This window comes from Pezoporus wallicus, unplaced genomic scaffold, assembly GCF_028554395.1.
Source record: "Pezoporus wallicus isolate ANWC-B61680 ecotype Strahan unplaced genomic scaffold, APGP_CSIRO_Pwel_v1 contig_2870, whole genome shotgun sequence".
Classification (NCBI taxonomy): domain Eukaryota; kingdom Metazoa; phylum Chordata; class Aves; order Psittaciformes; family Psittacidae; genus Pezoporus; species Pezoporus wallicus.
In genome coordinates this window covers 2,389,987-2,413,969 of record NW_026636990.1, presented here as the reverse complement: position 1 = coordinate 2,413,969, position 23,983 = coordinate 2,389,987, and the positions used below count along the sequence as shown (strand labels likewise).

Here is a 23,983-nt window from a genome sequence, read left to right as displayed (position 1 = left end):
AGACATGATTTGTTATCAGAGTAAGGACCAGGTCTTTGTATGACCTCACTAATTCTAGCTCCAAACTTGACTCTTGTGAAGTCTGTTCTCCAAGTATGATTGTGATTGCGCCTGATTGCCTCCGAAAGTAACAGGACTGTCTTAGTGTTATCCTGAAACACTGCATGAGAGCATTTTGCAAGTTTGGCACAGTAAGTTCAATCACTGAGAGTAATGCAAAAAGAGGATGTGGCAAAATCAGGTGTGTGGAGAAAGGTGAGCCATGAGATTAGGTTTTGTTTGGACAAAATCAAGGGAGTGATGATATTGGAAGGGAGTGGAAACTTTTCTGACTGTCAAGACGCCTGCTGTAGCCACGTGGGAATTGTCTGGCAGTGTTAGAGTTGAATACAGTTCATTCAGCATTGTACATGCCCATATGAACACCAGAAACCAAAATAACACAGAAGAGAGTAAGCAAAAGGATTCTGTAATGAGACTAGCTGAGTCTGACATTCTCTTAATGACAATTAAAATAAGAGAAGGCTTGGAAAAAGAGAGAGGGGCTACCTAGGGTTTTTACCTAGGATTTTTAGCTAGGGTTTTACCAGGGAGGAGGAAAGCCCATCATTCTTTCCATATATTGCTCTGAAGGATTGTAGTTGGCTGAATTGTTTTCTATTGAAGACACGTTTCTGCCTTTGCCAAAATGAAATATTAAACTGTGGGAAGAAAAAGGTGTCCAGCAGTTCCCTGTGGAAAAATATTGAAAGCTGACTTGTGCTCAGGAGGCAGGAAAGATTCTTTCAGGCAACTTTTTCAAGGATTGTTAATTTGAAACAAACAGTAGAACCACGGCATGTTCTGTATTCAAGAAAGCCCCTTGAAGCTTACTTGAAGAGAGAAAGCAAAAACACTAAGCACCTTCAGAAGCAAAGCTGAAACTATGAATTGTTGTGTATTACCTTTTAGAATGAGAGGTGTATCTCCATGTTGCGACCTTGCTATGGTCTCACCAGAATCACATGAATTCTAAAGCACAATCTAAAGAACACAAGGAAATGGAAATAATAGAATGTCATCTAGAATGTTCTTAGTCTTGTTAGTATTTCCCTTTCTGTGTATTGCAGGCAACATTTTTTGTAAGAATGCTTGTTTCACAATACTGTGCTGTAGTTTAAATTGCGGTTAACTGCTGCAGGTTTCAAGAAAAACTGATGGTTAAACTTCTGCATTTGTGGTGTGTCCACAAATAGACATGCCTTTTTATTCCTGACCCCATTTAAAATGGTCTCTTCAGAGCAGTAGGACTGCTATTTCCTCAGATTGCCTTAAAAGCTTAGCAGGTGCTAACTGCCATCTAGGTTTCATGAAGTAATTTTTTATTATATTCGTGGCAGTTACAAACCGGTAGGTTAAATTAGGAACTTTGTCACCATTCATTTTTCATAGCTGTCTATTTGTGTCTGTGGGGAGCATGCAGGCATGTTTTGCTGTTATTCCATAGCTACCTCAAAAAGAAGTATGGAGAATAAGTGCACTATTGTGTGAATAATCCAAGCATTCCTCGAATCTCAACAGGGGCATTTATATTCTTTGTTTAAAAAGCCGTAAAAGTTCTGAGACTTGTAACTGGTGATTACAAATGCTTGTAAACAAACAAAAATCAATCCAGGCTCTAATTGCCACTCTTTTTTTCAGGGAATGTGTGAGGATGATGTTTTATTACAGGTAGGAGTCCAAACTGTATGACATAACAGTACCTTTTGTTCCATTTTTTAATGAAACAAATATGACTAGAACAATCTGTGTATGAATACTAAAGTGCACAGGATTTGTCCATATGCTTTAGATATTCTTATTACTATATTATTGCTTCTGATAGTTAGGGCAGTTCCAGTCTGTTCAGTGCTGTGGAAATCCCTTATGTATGGAATTCTGTTTTGTTGTATCTTCTTCCTTTAGCTTTGAAGATACTGTGCCCCTGCTGAAAGGTCACTGTATCTCTGGGACCTGGCACTTCGATATAGGGGTGGGAAAACAATAATTTTGCTGCACTGCAGGCTGTCCTGACACTGAAGGAAGTTCTTCAGAGGCATTGCCCTAGATGGTAAAGAAGCATAATGTTTTTTTTATCTTACACACACACTGCTAGTAATGCTCAGAATGCCTCGCATTAATCATTCTGTGGGTTTTCGCTGAGGCACTGGTTTTCCATTGCTTGGAGCAGCTGCCTGTGAATCTCACTGAACTGGCACCCTGAAGCATGCTGCAGTTGCCTTTGCAGGGCTGCCAACCCTCCAGTATGTGCCAAGCTTGTGCCACGCCTCTTGAAAAGCATAAGAACATATTTCCAGGTTCTGTTTCCAGCTGCAGTTCTTTCAGTTAATAGGTAAGCTTTTCCCCAGAGCCTTATACCAGTGAGACCCATGCTCCTACCAGGCTCATTAAGCATCAAAACTCAGATCAACTACAGCTATTCAGCATCACCCTCAGTGTGCCACACTGCTCTCCTTGCAACAACTCTACTGTTCCCTGCCACCCCATGGATTCTTTGTATCCCCCATCTTAAAGCCAGAACCATCTTTGCTTCTCCGGCTGCAACCTCTTGAATTATTTCACCCTTCCTGTTTTCCTGCAAACACTTTTGTCTTTAGTAATTGTACTTCTTTGTAACTGTTTCCTAATTGTTACCCTGTTTAATTCCCCTCTTGGCAAGCAGTCTTTGAATCCCAAAAGACTGTCATAGGTAAGGGTTGTCATGTTTACACAGTTACACATTGTATGATTTCAAGCTGGGTAGCTTGTCCAAAAGGCTGAGATGGGTGGATTTTGAGTTGAAGCTTCAAAATAAGCTTGTCTCCTGTATTATATAGGAGTTGAGAATTTTCGTCTATTATGCCTAATTGTCATGGCTTCCTACAGGACATGTCCGTCTAATTTAATGCAGTAGTTTGTAATAATGTCCCTAACAAAAGGTCTGCATAACATTCAGAGTATTGTAAGAGATGACTTTATAATTCTGAAGAGAGAAATTTTAGTAATAGGAGCCTCATCACCTATGAGATGAAACACTGTGAGATGGAAACAAGTAGAAAATTAATTCAGACAAACCTTGATTAGAAATTAGGACCCACTTATTTATTATACTAGTAGAAAAAGTTAAGTATTAAAAATGCTTACAGAGGGGTTATAGTGGATTTTCAGCAAGAATCTCCACAGAAGTATGGAGTAGTTCTTGAAAATTCTGCGAAGTTAGTCTTCCTTCCTGAAAATCATGTTACTTTTTCATGTTCAGGAGACATTCAGCCATTCTACTTAATTATTGCCTTCTATACTGCACTAGCTAGGCTCCTTACTCTAGCGAAACATAAATCTTTGTCTCCCTCCTATTTCATGGCTTTAGCAAGATTCAATATCAAATGTCTGTCACACTGGATCATTATAGATTCTGCAGCAATCAATATATTGACAAATAAATGACATAAGTATTTAAATGTTTGTCTATAAAGCTTGTAGATAATTTTCATGGAATAAGGTTTTATTTATAAATAGCATTAAATATCTCTTTATTTAGACCACCTACAGATTAGTCACTTAGGCGTTACTGATCTACCAAACTCTATATACAATATGTTCTCATGCTGGCTTAGCAGGACAAGACAATCTTGATCTGTTATATCCTTTTGAGGGAAAAGACAGTAGATTCAAAGAAGTTGTACCTTCTCAGATTCATTATTAGTCTGAGAGAATGAAGGACTCCATTGTGCTGATATTTGCTGGCATTAAGGTGGGACAGAGGAGGCTCAGTAACCGTAAAGCTATGGTTCAGCTATTGACAAAGCCTACTTTGTGAGAGTATTTTTCTTCAATAGCTCCTGAACTATATCGTCTGTATAATGGAAACAAGAATTATGCAAGAATGTGTCTAGTGCCAAATCCGTACTTATTAAAAAGTGCTTCATAGTCAAGCAACACATTTTAAAGGTCAGTTGGCTAGGATACAGACTGTCTTAACGTTTTTGTTGTCAACCTATTTGAACAATGTTTTTTTTAAAAGAGGAAAAGAATGCTGTTCCATTGTGACACCTAAAAAGGTTATGTTATTAATTTCATATAGATACCTAGAAACATATTAACACTGCTGATCTTTTTTCCTAAGATAACAGGTAATGCCAATGAAAAAAGTAGTATTCTTTACCAAAAATGAAAAATATTTTCAAAGGGACTTCCAATCCTATTCATTACTCTGTGGTATAGCTGTATGGACAATCTCTTCCTTACGTGGATATAGCTTGAAGGGCCATTTTCTGGAATATGAAAAATGGAAAATTATGCAAACTTTTACTTTGGACATAAGATAACTTTTTTGATATTTATACATATTTAAAATACTTGGATCTCTAATAGCAAAGTATAAAACAACTTTCTGTGAGCTTGTGGCCTTTTAATTTTAGTATATGTGTGCTGGTTCTGGTGTTTTTGGGACAAATATGTTTTCTGTTTTTCCAAAGACAGCTTATGTTATGAATTCTCTTTTTATATGTAAGTTTCCCAGTACCTTTGAACACCTTGGTAGTCCTTTCCCATTCCAATTTATGCTGTATTCCCTTGGATATCAAGTGACCAGAACTGAAGACATAAGAAAGTAAAGTGGTGCTACAACTTCCAGTTCTCACTCTGTTTTTTATTAAAAGCAGCTTAGCATCGTTTTTGCACTTGACAGCTTACACATTTTATGGCAATTATTTCATTAAGTTGTCACAATTTTAGTGGTTTAGGATAAACAGATGTGACCACAAGCTGGTTTTGGCCCATTACTTGTTAAGCCTATAGAATGCAGTTGTCACAATTGGGATTAAATGATTTGTTTACTTTCCTTAATGGGAGAATGTACCAGAAGGTACCTGTGGATGCTTTGCAAGCTCTTACCTGTGGCTTGAAATATAATTGCATGGGTAATGAGGTCCCTAGTGAACAGTCAACCACTTTGAACTTTCCACAAACTACGACAGCACTTAATCTAGTTCAGCAGTATTTATCAGTTTCCTCTGCAAACCCAGCCTTCTTCAAAACATAGAACAGTGAATTAATTTTTTTTGGGGGGGAACTATTTAAAAAATGATAATAGTATTTGGGGGGTTTAAATATATGGCAATATTCCTGTTAACCCAGGGAGGTGCACATTGGTTGCCTAAGACAATTATCTGTCACTTCTTGACTCGTCAAACAAATCTATGTGACATGTGAGTCTGTTTAGAAATCTAGAGCATACAGTTTTTCTTTGTGATTTCTATAGGTTTCTTTTCTCTACATCTCTTTTCTGTCTTTTTCATAACCTAATCTTCCTTTATTCTCTTCTACCCCATCCTTATCCACTGCGCCCAGGATCTAGAAACAGTTAGTGACATAACTAAAATGACTGAAAAGCTATAGACTACTGCTGTATGCAATTTGATGTGTCTGATAACCTAAATAATTATCTGGCTATTACAAGTACTGTTCTGTTTCTGTACTGTTTGCAGCTTAATGGAAAAAAATCTGAAGAAATAATTAGCAGATGACAGAACTCTAAGGCATTTCTTGGGAGTGATTGAAAAGAGTTTTATTGTTTTAGAGAAAAAAAATATAAATGCCTGAAGACAGGAAGGATATGTTGTCTAGGCTTTTGAACATGTGTTCCAGATTTCACTAGATTTCATTGTGGCAGATAGTGGATCAAAAAGTGTTATAAATTCTGCATTTCGTTAAAATGTTCAGTTTGAGTGGTTAGGTCAGTAAGGACTCTCTTTATCAGCTACAATACCTACAGTCCCATAGATACTATAGGTATTGTAGCTGAAGTGCTTTGAGGTACTGCCTAAGGATAGTTGAGTGGCATTCTGCATACGGTATGCATTTATTTCTCAGGCGAATATAGTAGTATTTTTCTGTTTTCTTTTGCTACTGTACAAAACAGGACACAGAAAGATTGTTGAACATTTCAGTGATTACTTAAATTGCTGGGTTTGTAGCATGATGTAATTAAAATTCATTGAATAGTATTCATAAAATTGAACATTTCATATTAAGACTGCAGAAATTATAGTACCCTGTATTATTTCTCTGTATATGTGTATACAGTAAAACATTTCAGTGATTACTTAAATTGCTGGGTTTGTAGCATGATGTAATTAAAATTCATTGAATAGTATTCATAAAATTGAACATTTCATATTAAGACTGCAGAAATTATAGTACCCTGTATTATTTCTCTGTATATGTGTATACAGTAAAATGTTTCCTCTGTTAGGAAGCAAGATGGGGAATCAGGCTTTTGGCAATAAGACTGTATGTCTGCTGCTCAGCTTAGTGTATAATCTTCACGGTATGCTACTCTCTACTGTATTACATAGTTCTTCAGTGTGGTGGGTTGACCTTGGCTGGCCGCCAGGTGCTCTCCAAAGCCCCTTTTATAACTGCAACTGGACAGGGGGAGAGAAAATGTAATGAAAGGCTCATGGGTCAAGATAAGGTTGGGGGAGAGATTACTCACCAGTAATCATCAAAGAAAACCAGACTCATCTTGGGAAAATTGATTTGTTACCAATCAAATCACTGTAGGATAAGAAATAAACTCAAACCTTAAAACACCTTTTCCACACCCCTTGCTTCTTTCTGGTCTTAACTTTACTCCCCAGTTCTCTACCTTCTCCACTTCAGCAGTACAGGGGGACAGGGAATGGGGGTTCTGGTTGGTTCATCACACGTTTTCTCTGCTGCTCCTTCCTCCTCAGGGGAGAACTCCTCACACTCTTCCTCTGCTTCAATGTGGGGTTCCTCCCATGGGAGACGGTCCTCCATGAACTTCTCCAATGTGAGCCCCTTCTCAAGACTTCAGTTCTTCATAAAGTTCTCCAGTGCCGGTCCCTTCCACAGGGTGCAGCCCTTCAGGAACAGACTGCTCCAGTGCTGGCTCCTTTCCATGTGGCCACAGTTCCTGCCAGAAGCCTGCTCCAGGCTAGGCTTCCCATGGGATCACAGCCTCCTTTGGGCATCCCCCTGCTCTGGCATGGTGTCATCCATGGGCTAAAGGTAGAGATCTGCTCCCCCAGGGACCTCCATGGGCTGCAGGTGGAGATCTGCTCCTCCATGGACCTCCATGGGCTGTAGAGGCACAGCCTGCCTCACCATGGGCTACACCATAGGTTGCAGGGGAATTGCTGCTCCAGCAGTGGAGCACCTCCTCTCCTCCTTCAGCACTGGCCTTGGTGGCTGCAGAGCTGTTTCTCTCACATATTGTCACTCCTCTCTCTGGCTGCAGTTGCTCCTCCACAGGAACTTTTTCCACTTCTTAACTATGTTATCCTAGAGGTGCTACCATGGTCACTGGTTTGGCCTTGACCAGTGGCAGGTCCATCCTGGAGCCAGCTGACATTGTCTCTACTGGACATGGGGGAAGCTTCTGGCAGCTTCTCACAGAAGCCACCCCTGTAGCTCCCTGCTACCAAAGCCTTGCCACATAAAAGTTCTGTTGAAATCTTGGGCATTTGATTTGATACTGAAATGTGTTTTCAACCTGGTGGTCAGTTCATTTTGTTTTGCCAATACAAAAATTGCTGACTACATTGTTCTTCAGATGTGTTGTGGGTTGAGAGGAATGTCTCAGTATAGAAAGATTAAAAAAAAAAAAAAAAATCCCAAATTTTATTGGTATTGTGGTAACTTATGAAATGAAAATAAAAATTCTTCCTTTTCTCCAGCTGTAACAGTACTGCAAGGAAACATGACGTAGTTAGAATATATACTTTGTCTTCTAGAATGTTTGATCTTTGCTTCAGACATCTGGTGTAGCATAATGAACAACAATTTAACAGGAATTTGTCTCAAGCACTTTTATCACATGAAGATAAAGTATGGGCGTGAGGAAACAGTAATAATGTGAAATTAATTTTTTTAATAATTTATTATAGGAAGAAAAAATATTTGCATATATTTACCTTGAAAAAAAGAACTTGCTATGGAGAGATACCATCTTAAACAGGTCATTTGGATATATGGCCTTAAAGACCAAAGAAATATTCAAGTGGCAGTTGATTCTTAAATAACAGCTTAGATTTTTATTGAATTTATTTTTTTTAAAGGAATGTGCATGAATTTATGGTCTTAAATTGAGTTGTGTCAATTATGTGAAATTGAAAGGGTTTTATCATGTGCCTCAACTTGTTTACTCTTTAGCGTCCAAGAATAATGACTGTGAACTCATAATCCTTTCACTCATCCCATCCTATAAAGGTCAAACTGATGCCTGCTCTTTTAGTGTCTGCTGCCAAATAGCTTATCATGCATTTGGATCTGAAATGGGGTTAAAGGTTTAGCATCAGACTTAGACAATGGTCTCCCTTACTACTTAACGTTTCAGATTTCATTTAGGGCCTGATTACACAGATGCCCTGAAGAATAATTTCTCCCACTCAACCTGTGCTGAAATGCAAAGGTCAAGTTCTCATTGTATGTGACAATAAAACTAGTCATTATTCTGTTTCTCAAATAGGATAAACAGATTTCAGTTACAACAGTGACGTAAGTAGATCTCAGAGAATATAACACTTTTCAAGGAGTTTAGCAAGTGTACTGACTCTAAAACTGAAGAACACTGAATCCAGGGACTTAATAACATTTGATGAATTTAATAACCTTTAAAAACAAAGCTGTTCACATGGATGTTTTAAAAACTGATAGCACAAGGAATGCAACTGTTCAGCCTGCCGCCTTGCCTGCCAAATCAGCTAGTGCTAACAGGAAAACATAAAAGTACTGAAAATTAATAACTGCTAAAGATCAGATTCAGTTGAAAGGGACCTACAATGATCATCTAGTCCAGATGCATGATCACTTCAGGGTTGACCAAAAGCTAAAGCATCTTATTAAGGGCATTGTCCAGATGCCTCTTAAACTGACAGACTCGGGACATCAGCCACATCTCTAGGAAGCCTGTTCCAGGGTTTGACCACCCTCAGTAACAAAATGCTTCCTAATGTCCAGTCTAAACCTTCCTTGGTGCAGCTTTGAACCATTCCTACATTTCTGCCGGGACCCCAGGCAGAGGAGCCCAGCAGCTCCCTCTCCTCCTTTCCCTCCTGAGGAAGCTGTAGAGAGCAATGAGGTCAGCCCTCGCCCTCCTTGTCTCCAAACTAGACAAGCCCCAAGTCCCCAGCTGCTGCTCACAGGACATGCCCTCCAGCCCTTCCAACAGCTTTGCTGTTCTCCTCTGGAGGCATTCAAGGGCCTTCACATCCTTCTGGAATGGTGGGGCCCAGCACAGCACACAGTGCTCCAAGTGATGATATTTACCAGTTTACTAGAACTTTTTTATGAAGACAAAAAGACATGGTCTCTCTTTGCAGTAAGGGTGAAAGGACACAGAATGTTCAAGTGCCTTCTCCAAACTTTTCTTAATTTGTAGAGAGAGAAAACCTCTGACCAGAAAGGGCTGTGAATGATCTATGTCTAGACAGTGGATAGACTGTGACTTTAGAGGGGGATGAATTGGGCAGAAATGTGCCTTAAACCATGACTCACCTTACAGGCTATTGCTTCCTAAGAGCAGAGCAACAGAGAAGAGAGGATGAAAGCAAGACCCAGCATGGCTTTCCCTATCACAGGCTTATAGAATTTGATTGTGGTCTGGAGATGACACTGACAGTTCTTAAAAAAAGCCCATTTCATGTTCTTAAGACAATTTCAGTTGGCATTTTGCAACCAACAATGTGACCTGCTCTGCTTCTTACTTTATTGCTTAATATTTCCCACCAGAAAGAAAACTCTTCCTCTAAAGTTTCTTGTGCCCTAGTTCACATCAGTTGTTTGAGAAAATGAATGCCGCTACTGAAAGAACTGTTTTGTTTAGGACTGTTTTTTTTTCTACCCAGTCAAATCCTATTCAGGTCTGGCTGAACTATCTGAAGTATTAAATTGCCAGAATTTTGTCTGAGAAGAAAGAAAAGGCAATGTGCTAAAATAGCTGCATGTATGAACTCAGCTGGGCTCACACTGCTCCTGCCAGGGACAGCTGCTGCTTCACTAAGAACTTCTGAGACTGCCGGAGGGCAGGAGAAGAAAGAACGGGGCTAAAGTCCAGCCCTGCGCAGATCCATCACTACCACTGAACTTGTGGGGCTCCAAGGAAAGGTATAGAGGAGGTGATTTTATTTTTCCTGCTTCTCCCTTGACACTGAAACTTTAATTTCTTCCTGACAGCACTCTGCCTCTTGTTTCTCTCCCAGTGACTTGGTTGGGGTCTCACAAACTGATTGAACTTTTCCTGGCGTTAATATCACTCTGCATGGACCACCTGACTCATGGCACATCTGGGAATTTCACCAGGGACGAAATGAGCTGGTTTAATCTTCTCCACTTTGTTTCATACCTGGTTCTATTTATAGGAGACCAAGATGCCAATATTTCTACTTTTCCCAGCTGGAAGCAATGAAAGAAAAGCCTGATGCTCCCATGTTAGGATAGGGAGAGAGATAATGGGAGGGTTCATTCTTCAGTACTCATTCTCCCTCCTTGAGAGCCATTGCTTGGCCCCAGTGGTCCATCCATGCCAGAAGGCTACCAAGTCCCTGAGATTGTCAGTAATGTCTTTAAAAGTTATCTGTATGCTTATATGCTTAAATGTTATATGTTATGTGTAGTCCACTGTATGGGCCAACAACTATCAGCTCTTTCCAACCACTGCTGAAGGTTTAGAGTGGCAGATACATTGCATATTGTTTTTCTCAGTATGAATCTAGGAAGCTACATACCTTTCCTCCTCCTAGAAAAGCCTCCCCTGCAAATCCTGCCCAAAAATATTAAACTTTTTCTGAAATCTAGTATTCAGAAGTTGGAAATGCCAGATTTTTTAATTCTATAGCTGGTTTCTGACACAGTTGCTATCCTTCCTCAAAGGAATCCAAACTTTTGTACCCCTGGGACTGAATGCACTGATTTTGAGTGCAGCTGCAGAGCTGTCATTTTAAAGACTCTAGTGCTTAGGTCTGCAGTGTAAACAAGTTCTTCCAATACAATCAGACTTTTCTGGGAACAAGGAAATGGGAGCTTTGTAGGGCTTCCACAGCGGGTGCTTACTAAGTTTATTGACAGGGGCACGGGGTTCTGCTTAGTGTTGAGCTTCAGTTATCTGGCATGGGTCTGAGTATAAGGTTTATCATTCTTTTAAGACATGCTGTCTGAGGATCTTGGAGGCAGTCTTCTAATTCCTGACCAGATGTTAGTAGTTACTAAGGAGAAAAGCAGCCCTTTCAAGGTTAGTTCTCTAGATCATGAAGTTTCTCTTCTATCTCTACGTCTGCATTTCTTAGCTTTGTGGGAAACAGAGTACATGCAAGTGAAAGCCTTTTTTAAGCATGCTTGTCTCCTGTGACGTTCTCCCTTGGATTAAGCTTCCTGTGTTATCTGTGACAAGTCTAGAGGTTCTTCTACAGCTCTGTAGTTACTGAGACTCCTAATGATGTTCCCGTATCTTCTGCTGTTTCTGGAATAATTCTGTTACCCTTCTTGTTTCATGGACCAGTCAGTGTGGACTGATTTCCCTTGGCTTCAGCCTCTCATTAGTCTAAATGGGACAACTTTCCAGGGGACCAGTGAGATTTAGCAATCTTTCGTCATTGCTGGTCTGGGATATAGGTAATACAACTTTGATAGCATAAAGTTGATTCCAGGTATGCAGGATGCTCAGTCATACAGCAGGAGTTTATATAACCTCACTGCCTCACAGGTAATTTATAAGCTGTAACTCACTGCAGTAAACAGTGATGGAGATGGGTACCTTGTAGTTTGAATCCTGGAATAAGATTTGAAAGACTGGATTCCATTCCAGCATCAGTGATCATGGAAAAAGTTGCTTAACATTGTGTCTTCCTTGGCATGTGTTAAACTGTGAGGAATTCTACACTCCCATATTTTTAATAAGTGTTATACAGAGTAGGTATTTTTCCTTTTTTTGTGTGCGTTAAATGAGTGCGTTAGCCAAACACCTCAGGCTTTATTAAAAGAAAAATGATGCTAATAAAAAGCCTCCCTCTCTTTTTTTTTCTTTTTTCTTTTTTCTTTTTTTTTCTTTTTTCTTTTTTTCTTTTTTCTTTTTCATTTTTGTGTATGTGTGTTGTATTTTGTTTTGGTGGTGGGCATTGTCTTCTACTAAGCATCCTATATAACTTTCAAATCTGGGGTACGTGGCTGAATTAATTTTTGGTCTGACTCAGTGCAACTATTCTGTTTCAAAATCAATAACATATAGTTATTCTATCTACTGGAATAATAATATTTACTGAATATCAAGTTGGCTTAGAAGTTCTTTGGGATCTTGAAGCATCTCCATTCTGAGCATAATACAAGCGCAAGCATATAATAGAGCATAATTTTGTGCAGGCTTACATATTGAGGTGTTTAAGACTACAGCGAGGCTGTATAACACCCCCTCCATGCAGAACTGATTAGCTATGAATATTGCTTTCATTACTTTCGTATTAAATTGTCAGTTAACTTTGCAGCTAGCTGGTTCAAGTGCATCTGAACGAGCAGTAGAGATGAATCCTTGGGTTTCTAAATGTTTACATGTACCTAGGAATTTTTTTTATTTCCAAAAGGTCTGCTATGCATACACTCTGTTTCTTCAGCTTGTTTTTTTTGTAGCCATAAAATGTAACTTGAACTAGAGGTTGTTCTTGTTTACTGTAAGAAGGAGTTTCACATTCTTATACATACTGTTGTACTAAATTATTCTATAGTTACATGTTGGATGAGGTCCTTCTGCTTTTGACGTAGGATGTGTATTCATGGATCATGTGTTCCATTCCTTGCATATTTTCCATGTTTCCTTGAGCACAAAAGATTTCCTTCACGCAACTATCATACAAAGTAGAATTATCTTTTACAATCTGTTATTTGTTGGCTTTGCTGCTGTGTAAAATAAAATCAGCATCTGGAGACATGAACAAACTCTTTATCAAGCTATTGTATGCTTGTTTATACCTCAAGTCATTCAAGAAACAATGCTTGTTTCCAAATACTATTCTTCATGTAATGCTCACTAGCAGATTATACCTGCTGATTAATCAGATATATAAACAGAGTTTCTCTGGTAGCCTGCCTGCAGATCTCGACTTCCATTGTTTATATCTACTATTCCCAACACTGTCCTACTGTGCAGAATTTCCCTGCTGTTTTTAGAACTGGGTATGATAGCAATATGCCTTTCTTTCCATGTAATCTCTGTGTGTGTGTTGCAAGGGGTGATTTTGTAGATGCTGCTAGTACAGTTAGTCCATATACAGAAACTGGTAATAATCACCTCTATATGAACTCATGAATTGCAAGTAATCTCAGAAAAGCGAAGCACAAGTATGTTCATCAGGATCAAGTAAATCTGCAGATGTTTCAGCTCATCTATATCTGGTCATCTACAAGGCACTCTTGGAACTGCAGGAATAAAGGAAAGTGAAATCTAAGGGATGAGCAGCAGGATCCACAATGGAGTTGAAAGTGTCTTGAAAAAATTGAGATATATTAGAATGTAACAATATTGCACTCTCTTGTACAACCTAACAGCCACTGACAAGGCCCTTTTTTCACAGGTCTTAATTTAGCTAAAGAGAGATGAGGAAGGAAGTGCTCCTCATTAGCACTTTCCCTAGAGCCAGCTGCAACTGCCAAGCTGCCACACACATACCTAGGCTGTACCTGCTTCTTCCAATCAGTTAAACTTTCAGTGTTTATTGTGCCCAGACACTTTCATGTATGAAAACGGGATTCCCCTTCAGACTGCCAGAAAGTCTAACCTCTGGGCAGATTAGTGTTGAAGTTCCTGTGTGATACGTTTTCCTTTAAGCTGTATGCTATAGTTTTAAAAAGTTTCCAGCTAACAGAAATATTTCAGATAGAGAGAAACCAGTTTTTAAAAAAGGTAACTGGCAGAGGAATGCATTACTTTTAAGGCTGCTGACTTTATTAGTAGATGTCAAGTTGATACCAGTGCAGCAGATATAGAAACACAATAAATTAGGGAAGTCTGAAAGAGAGCCTAGTAGGGAAAGAATAAATTACATGCAGAAAACTCCTATTAAGGAGATGAATAATTTAACAAGGTAGAAAAAAATAGAGTCCTAAGTACTGGGATTAACTGTATTGCTTTACCTCAGAAATTCCAGTTATTCAGAGAGGCTTTTTTAAACTGAGGATTTTATTTCAGTAAATTATTTGATTTTAAATTTAACAGCAGTAAACTGGCAATGTGATATTATCCAGAGTCATACACTGAATAAGGGAATGTACCAATTTACTATGGGACTGCAGTGGGGTTTTGTTTTGAAAGCCCCCTGAATGTGGGTGTCAGGCTAAGTATATCTCCTGCACTGGTGAAAATGGTAGGAGCTAATGCTCTTTGTGATCTTGAGAAGAAAAAGCAGAGGCTGCCACTCTTACATGCTGTAACTGAGAGTTGTGGTAGGTTTCTTTGTTGAGGTAACTAAAGCTAGCTCATTCACATTTTAATTGGGAAAGTCATAAAAAGAAGTAAAAGGTGTAAGAAGTATGTTTTTCACAGGGAGATGTGGGAAGTATTCTCCCTCCTAACAGCAAAGCCTGTCATAATCTCACTGGACGGTAAGGTGGAAAAGACTATGGAGCTGATTTTGGAGGAAAAGGCAGAATCCCGCCTGAATTTGTCTGAAAAAAAACACCTTAGTGTGTATATATATTCATTTATCCCTTTCATTAGCAAATGTTCTTTTCTGGAGGAGGCTAATTCTCAATCATTGTGGAAAAAAAACAGCTGGTAATTGCTTTATTTTCCTTATGATATGGCAGCGAGAAGCTGAAATTGACATTTATAGAACTTTCTTTTTCAATTTGGAGACATGGCTTGCAATGCTACTGAACTCAAGTTCCAAGTCTGAGAAGCTATTGAATTTCCTTCCAGTGTTTGTCTAATAGAATATGGGCTGGTGACAAGGTTGCCAATGGATATAGGTAACTGAAGAATTTGTCTGCATCCCATAGGTACAATTACAACATTTAAAACATTCTAGGTTAAGCTGTATAACATTGCAGCTTTTAAAATATTTTTGAATAATTTATTTGTATGTATGTTATCACTTTCATTAGCCCCTTTGGTTAATAAATGCACTTGTTTGGAGGTGGTTGTTTTAATGGACGTAAACAAGGTAACTGAATATCACTTTGAGTATCTACTATAAACTGTTGATTTACAGCACTTTTTTTTTTTCCTTTTTGCATAGTAATTTTTCATCAAGAGTCATTTAAAAAGGTGCGATGTTGAAAAAGTTAATGATTACTACATGTAGTGATAGACTACAGACCTGGGGAGGAGACTGCTTAGGTATGCAAAAAAGACCTGACTTGTGAGATTAAAGGCTTCTGTTTCAGTTATTCAAGTAATGGTGCCCAGCATGACGAGGTGGTCCAGATGGTCATCTATGTCTACTAACCGTCTTCTGGGAAAGTATTTAAAACTGAAAAATATCCATAGAAATTGTTGAATATGGGTATCATGACAGCAAATGCTGGAGCAGGTTTTATAAAATACATTTTGCCAGGTAGATTCCAGAAATGATTAAGGCATGGATTATGCTAGGAAAGAGTGAAGGGAAGGAATATGAAGAATAACCATATGTAAAAACGATTTAAAGGTAAAGTAACCAAACCTACATGATTTCCACCCTTGTAAAATGCATAGCAACTCATCCCAAAGTGTCTATGTTTTCATTCAGCATTAGTAGGATTTCTGTATAAAAAGGCTAACTGCTCTTTTAAAAAACTGTAGCTTCCTTATGTATTAGTTTCTCACTTATTTTAGTAAATAGAAATATATCAACATGTAGAATTCAGCAGGCACATTTACAGGAAGATAGCTCTGTAACGTCAAAATTTCTTATACTTACAGATTCCTGTATTTTTACTTGATGAAAATATAAATTTTATTTTGTAAACCAGAATTGAGAATAAATTCAGAAAAATTATTTAGCAGAAAACTTCAACATGATGTTCATTTCCAATTGGTCAAACCTACATTTCGAAACCATGGAATTTCACAGAAAGGACAACTTTGCCTCTGTATGCTCTAGTTTGTAAATCCAGGTCTGTTCAAGGTTGTTTAAAGTGTTTGTCTTTTGGTTATTATTTGAAGACACACTTTCTTGCTCCTCTTCTTATGTCTCTGGTAAATGATATTTTCTTAAGCCTTAGGACCATGCAGTTGGCTTTCTGGAAAGGGCTGCTCATTAGTGTGCTGAACAGCCACCTGTGATCTGAAAAAAAACAATAACTAGATCTTACTCTAATCAGACTTTATGGAAGGATGTTTCACATTAAGCAGTAACATTATATCTAAATTAAGAGCAGGAGAATACTGAAACAATTGCATAGGAAATAAAAATTCAGTTTGCATAGCTTTCTGTTAATAATGTGAAAAAAATTACCACAGAGGAGGATGGCTGTTTCCTGAAAGGTTTTAGCTGATGCTACGAATGTTTGCCTATAGCGCTAGCGGTCTGACTGCCAGGGAAGATGTGCCTGTTGATTGAAATTTATTCTGTTGTTTCCACAGCAGAGTTGTGATCTTTTCCTTCCTTCCTTCCTTCCTTCCTTCCTTCCTTCCTTCCTTCCTTCCTTCCTTCCTTCCTTCCTTCCTTCCTTCCTTCCTTCCTTCCTTCCTTCCTTCCTTCCTTCCTTCCTTCCTTCCTTCCTTCCTTCCTTCCTTCCTTCCTTCCTTCCTTCCTTCCTTCCTTCTCCTTCCTTCCTCCCTCCCTCCCCACTCCCTCCCTCCCTCCTTCCTTCCCTTCCTCTCCTTTCTCTCCTTCCTCCCTTCCTCCCTCCCTCCCCACTCCCTCCCTCCCTCCCTTCCTTCCCTTCCTCTCCTTTTTCTCCTTCCTCTCCTTCCTCTCCTTTCTCTCCTTCCTCTCCTTTCTCTCCTTCCTCTCCTTTCTCTCCTTTCTCTCCTTCCGCTCCTTCCTCTCCTTCCTCTCCTTCCACTCCTTCCTCTCCTTCCTTTCCTTCCTTTCCTTCCTTTCTTTCCTTTCTTTCCTTCCTTTCTTTCCTTTCTTTTTCTTTTTTTCTCTCTTCCTGTTACATGCTTCCATCTCTCTCCACAGAAGGCAATCTTAGATAAGCAGGTTAATATGTGGGATAGCTCCTCTTCATTGTTCTGTGCAGCACTTCCAGCTTTTCATAGCTAGTTGAACTTGTTAGGAGGAGCTAAGGGATTGGTTGTTTCCTTGGCTCCATTTCATAAATTATAGCCCTGCATGCACGAGCATGATTCCTACAGTTGCAGTAATCCAGAGGCCTGTCAGTTCCTGACTTTATGCATATTTATTCCTACGTCTTTTATAATATTGCACTAGAATTTCTTGTCTTAAATAGTTTGCTATTGCATCTTCAGGACTCTGTGAGTAATTTTGACTTTTTCTACTCTGTTAATTATATACTGTAAACAAGAATGCTTGTGTTTAGGAAGTAGTTCGCTAGCAGCTAACATTAGAGATTCTGTGCTGTGTGAGACCAGGTATTAACTTTGTAGCTCTTTTCTTGCTAAGGTTAAAGCTAGCTTCATGATGTTGCATGTGGTCAGTGTATTTGAGGTTTATTCATTTCTGAAACTGGCTGTGTTTGAACCCTATATTTTTTGTTAAAATATAGTAATACTGCATTATTCCTTATTTGTGCCTAATCAAGACATATGTGGCATGTCTTACATTTTCATATAGTTTGTATAGTGTACACTAGCAACTGTGGTAGAGCTGCTGAATAAATGCACATAATTCTCTACTTGCAGTGTAATGAAACCCCCCCACTCCTTTTACACTCTGCTCCTGCACCTTCTCTAAATAAGAACAGACCAGTAAAAAAGCAGGGCAGTGTCAACATCTAGTATTTTAAACAGCTGCAAAGTTTAACTAACACCCCCTGCTCCCACCTTTTTTTTTTGTTTCTCCTATGGTGTTATGATGCTTTCTTCGGTTTGCAGAGGTTGTTTTTTTTTTTTACCAAGCAAAATGCCAGCATGTTAGAGTTCACACGTTTGAAAACAATTTCTACTCACAGTGAATTAGAAACCAGTGGGAAACGCTGCTCAGGATCTGTGGTTTAATCAGATGGAGTTATCACAGTGACTCCCTTGCTGGTTTCCTGAAATTGTCGGGTGTTGCCTCTGTGCAACTCAAGTTTAAAACAATAGAGCAGCAGATTGAAATGACAAATTAGGAAGCTACCAAGTGAGTGCTCTACACCTCTCTAGTAAATAGTACAAGGTCATATTCCTTGCTACAAATGACTTAATGCTGTAAATGACTTAATGCAAAGAACTTTACACTTCGCTTGTTTTTTCCACTGGAAACATCATTTCATTTTATGGTGTAACAAAGCTAGCATTTGCGGACAAATAGCTTGGGTTATACCAAGAAGTACATACTTTTTGCTAGGAGAATATAAATCTATGCTGTTTCTTATCAGCTTTCCTTCTTGAAGCCATAGCTTTTTCGATAGATTTGTGTGAGTAAACAATTTTAAAAGAGTAAATGTTCTTCAGATAGCTCACTTGCTCTTTCTAATGAATATTATAGCTTCTGGGGATATGAAATGCCCCTGTAAAATTTCTTTTTTTTTTTTTTTCTAGTGAAGAAATTGGTTTTTTAAATCTGCAACAGAAAATAGGAATGTAAATTTAGCAATATTGTTCCTTGCATGTCATACTTTGTAATGCACAGGATCACACAAGATTAAAGATAGCATGACAAACTGAAAGTCAGTACAATGATGATACTGTCTAGCATGCTGCTGTTAGATGTGGGTCATCAAAGTAAACTGTTTAATTCCTCTAAATTGCTTTATGAAGTTAAACCACAAAAAAAAGTGTTGGGTTTGTTTGTTTGTTTGTTTTTTCAACACAGGTAATAGTTGAGATAACTATCGCTGGTTTGACCTTACTGGCCAGGTATACTAAATAGGTACAGTATTATGTTCGTACTATAAATCCTGAATCACAGCAAATTCAACTTGCTGAGATAATAGGCACTGAGTCAGTGAATTATAGTATAAACTATTTGTTTCTATGGTATTTATGAATTCAGAAATCCAAAGTAGTTCTGTTAGATGTGAAAAGCTGGTCTCAGCATTGTTTCTCTAATGTATGCGAAGCATAAGGAAATAACCTGGTTGTTAAGAGACATTAAACTTGTAGAATACAGTATTATGGTCTGATCAGCCATGTGACTTGTCATGTCTCGTGAATGGAAGTTATCTCTGCTGTGATAATTTTTTTAGTCTAGTCAGGTTATTTAGCTCTAAATATTGCTACTTTAATTTTCATGTGCTCAGGAAGAGGCAACAGAAAAGAAACTTCCAAGTTTAGCTGAGTTTCTTATGGCACTGTGTTTGCAGTGATCTTAAGGGGAGTAATGTGGAAAAATTGGTCCTATGCTGTATCTAAGTACACACACTGTTTCAATACTGTTAATACCATGTTTCCAGGAGCTGAAATTGTATAGATACAGAATTCTGTAGGTAATATTTGGAAACTAACATACCACAAGCAGTGCCTACAGGCTGGATCAAAGTCCTATTGTGCTGGATGCTGTTCAAACAAGTAGTAAAAGGCAGTCCCAGCCCTTATGAGATTATGAACTAAACAGGATGGTAGGAACAGGGTGGAAATACGCACAATTTAAACATAATCTTGGGCAAGTCAGAGCAGGTCAGCAGACACAGAAGGAATAAAATCCTGGAACAGATCTACAAAATGATGTATTAGAGATATCTGTTGCAAAAAGCTGGGCAGTGAAAGTCCACATTAAGACATCTGTTTGATCTTAGAAGCAGTACTGGTACATTCTGCTAAGGCTAATTAGGGCAGAATTAGCTTGGACTGAGCATTCTGCTACTTGCATCAAGGCTCCTCTAATTTATAGTTCAGTGCCTTGTTGATTACACTGATATGACTTGAAAGAAACTTTTTGTTTCCTATTACGTTAAATAACTATTCCAGTATCTTACATCCACTTCAGGAAGTCTAGGTAACTGTCTCTTTTTCAGAACTCTTTAAAATGTTTTTCCCAGTTGTTTTGTAGAGAGTCTCAAATTGGCATCCATGTTTAAAACATGCCAGAGTCTTTTCTCTATAAATGCAAGGGAAATTAACTTTGTAGAGAAGTCAGCCCAAGTTACAGTTTTTATATAGCACCTACCTTAGGTCATACTGTCCGAAACATTTGTACTGGTGTTTGGTCAAACCAGAAAAAAATCAAGTGTGTTTGTCTGTTTAAATGTAAGACTGATGTGAAGAAATGCTTTACATAATTTGGAAGAGCTTATAAAAATAACTAAACTTTTTCCTTCCTTCCCTTTAAACTTGAAGGTCTGTTGCTTTGCCAGTGAATTTTCAGTTGAGTTCAGGTATCCACGTCAGCAACATAATCTATATAAACACTCCAACATGCTCTGGAAAATATTTTTGTAAATATTTTCCTTTCAAATATTGAAACTATGTCTGCTCAGTACGGCAGCAGAGTACTGGCTGCAGGTGCACCCTGCATTGTATCTATGTTACAGTCTCCTGATGGGCATTTAATTGCAAGCCATCTGCAGCTTGGTAGAAGCATTTCTTCCATTGATGTCTCTGTGTGCCAGATGTCGCTTGTGTGAAGAGCCATCCATCCCAAAACACTGACAAAAAAATGGGAGGGACACCCATAAAAAATGTGCCTACCTTAGCCACTGGACACATTGTAAGCCTGTACAAGTGGTGGGTTCTTCAGCAGACAACAGACAGGAGTAGTCTTACAAAACACCAGAAAGGCATGAGCATTGCTTGGTATGGCAGTTAGCCCAAGGCTTTTACTTCTGCTAGTAGTTCATGGCAGCCATAGAAACTAAGTACAGGTCAAAATTAGTGGGTATGACAGGGCCTTCTGTTGCTTTTGGCATGTATTATTATTTGAATGATAACATTGAGTGACGTTGGGTGTGACACTGCTTTTCTTAGAAAGAAAGCCTTTTTTGCAGATCTTAAATACTTTGGCTTCAAAGAATAGTGTATCAAGGTGACTGTGTTGTTATGGTTTTATGCTATAATCTGTCATGAAAAAACATTGAACTTATAAACAGAATTTTAGAGTTCAAGAAAAGAAAAAGAATTTTGCTTGGCCTAAGGTATACTGAACTTTTTCTTCTCTCATTTTGCATGGTCAATTTAAATTTCTAAATTGACTATGCACTACATAAAGATTATTCCAGAGTCTGAAAAATAAGTAACTAGATTAAGATAATTTTTTTTTAATTTTCATTCTTTTTAAATGGAAGGAGTTTTAGTTTCTTCCTGGCTGATCATTAAGTGTAATAACAGTCATGGGAAAAGTCAAAAAAGTGTAATCACATCACGCACAATAATGTATTATACCCTCTTAGAACAGCATAAACATGTATCTGTGATATCTGTGTGTTCTGGTAGATCACACAGCAGTTTGAAAGGTGTGAAGCAGAGAGAGAGAGGAAAGAAAGAAATCTAGAAAAACAAGTGAGTTCCAATCACATTTGGATATAGAAGGACAGCAAAGGGAGTAAGTGGGAATGTTGAAGTTAAAATTAGTTGTTCGAATTAATACCTTCAAAGTATCTTGAAATTTTTGGTTTATACTTTTAAACAAAGTATGTGACATAATTTGCTTTAGAGGGGAAAACAAAAATCCTCCAAGTCGTTATTAATGAACCAGCTTTTGGCTTGCTTGTGTCATTTTGCCTTTGCAGTCACTTTCTCTAGATTTGTGCAGTGAACATACTGGTACTAAAATATATTTCAAAGAAGGATATATTGATGTTTATAGCAGATGTTCATTGTGTTGTATTCATGTGGAAAAGGCCTTAAGCAAGAATGGTACTGTTTGATTGCATATATTTGCATTCTCAGGATCAAGGACAGGATTGCTTTGGTTTTGTTGTGTTAGGATTCAACTTTTGTGCATCTGAAAAAGTAGTACTTTGTTCCTGTGTTCCAACTTGCTGTCCTTGATGAAAAGTATTGCTGCTCAAAGAAGAATAAAGATGTATTTACATTTTCAGGCAGTCACACAGATATTGTCCCCAAGTAGCACAGCTACCAGCTTGTGTACAGAGAACACACTGTTCTTTTAGGGGCTGGGTAGAAATGCTTGGTATGAGAAAGAATGGTGTCTTTTGCATGAAATAATTTGCCATCAAGTTTTACCTCTCATTGTGATTTTGAGAGCTAGCAAAGCTCAGTCTTGCCATAGTCTGGAATCTGAATTACAGCCTGTGGATAATCTATTTGTTTTCTTGATACATCATATCTTCAGTATGATCTCATCTATATCTCCAGTTCTGACAAAACATTTTGAATTTTCATGGTTGGAAACTATAAAGTAAGAACTGTAGGTATAATGGTTTGTAGGTTGCCAAACTAAAAAAATTGATTTATTCCAGTTCAGTAATGGATTTGAAAAAACAGAGAAACAGCTTTATCTGTGTTAGCTGTATGGAACTAGTTGTGTGTACTTTTTATTTTTTTAACGTGTGGAAGACAAATTTTATTTGTGCTTGATATGTGTTTGGAAGTGGTCTGAGAGCAAGTTAGGAGCTCAAGTGGAAGAAGGTGCAAAGTGGCTTTATGGCCTGTGTCAGAAAAGGATCTAGATGGACTAAAGGGACTCTGCTGTGTAAACTGAGCTGGCAAAGCTTGAAAGCCATTTTAAACTCACATTACCTTGAAAAACAGAATGTTGAGCATATAAAGAATGTGCAAGGCATGAAATACGATTAATTGAATCTATGTTTATTCATGATTGTAGTTATCCCAAACAGTTCTCCTTGTGCTCATTCAATCTTAGAATTTTGAAAATGTAGGGCCTTACTTAAGTTCCTTAATGTAGTTATTTTTAGGGCATTAAAAAAAGAGATGGCATGCCTGAGGTATTTATGATGATACACCCTCAAAACAGAGTGTGTAGTTGTAGATGCATAAAAATTTATATGCACAATTAAAAGTTTAATTTTGGTGATGCTGATTTTGCATGCTGGGTTTAAATCTTAAACACAAGAGTTCATTCAATCTGTACCAAAATATTTTGATTTTTTTTTTCTCTAATCAATATTTAACAGTGAAGGAGTAGAAATGCAGTCTGTTTGTTCTTGATCTTATTATCCAGGGATCTCATCCTCTCTAAGCTCTTTGAGATGTAGGCATTGATGAGGGGGGTTATACTTCCATTTATTTACAGCCAGGGAGTCTGCACTGATTTCTATCCTTCTGAGAACGTGTTTTCTACTTCCTTTACCCTCAGTCATACATATGGTGACATCAAATTACTGTGGTGAGTAGATGTGTGGGCGTACACAGAAAGAAGCTATAAAACTCAAGCTATGCTTGAAACCTCTCTTAAAAGTTAAACCAAACACTGGATTTGTAGTGTTTGCACATTTTAGAATCTGGGTGCTGTTTGCAGCGTCTGGACACGGCTCATATGGAGGTTTGAACAGCCGTGGCTCATCCATTTAAACAGATGGTAAGATCTGTGATGTCCCAGGCATTTGCGGTGTGACGTGGTGTCTGGCACAAAGGCGTTTGTACATCCACCTATCTCTGAGTGTTCAAAAGACTGGCATTGCTCCAGCCTTTTGGTGTGCAAAATTGCTATCAGTGTGCTGGCCTTGAACTGCAGGGACATAAAATCTGTTACCTGCCTCTGTTATCACCATATGGGTGCTTCCTACCAAGACACTCAATTATGAAGAGAGTTGTTATCGCTAACCTTTTTTTTTTTTTTTATAGATTCCCATGCACTGGATGTAGCTCAGCATGTGTATAATGGTAAGTGAAACAATTAGCTGAGACTTGAAAAGGCCTGTTATCAATATGCTGTGCATGTCGTTAAACTGAGAAGGTATAGGAACATCTACCTAATGCCCTGTTAATCAACATAATGCTGGGAGT

General features: G+C 38.3%; 1 protein-coding gene across 1 annotated transcript in view; it reads left to right on the top strand.

Annotated features, from left to right (window-relative positions):
* Nucleotides 1-9,484: 9,484 nt before the first annotated feature.
* The window catches only part of LOC130595705 (cAMP-specific 3',5'-cyclic phosphodiesterase 4D-like), a 201,432-nt gene continuing 186,933 nt past the window's right edge, over nt 9,485-23,983 (top strand). The window contains exon 1 of the mRNA XM_057402686.1: nt 9,485-10,149. The gene's annotated coding sequence lies outside the window, so the exon portion shown is untranslated. The remainder of the gene's footprint in view (nt 10,150-23,983) is intronic.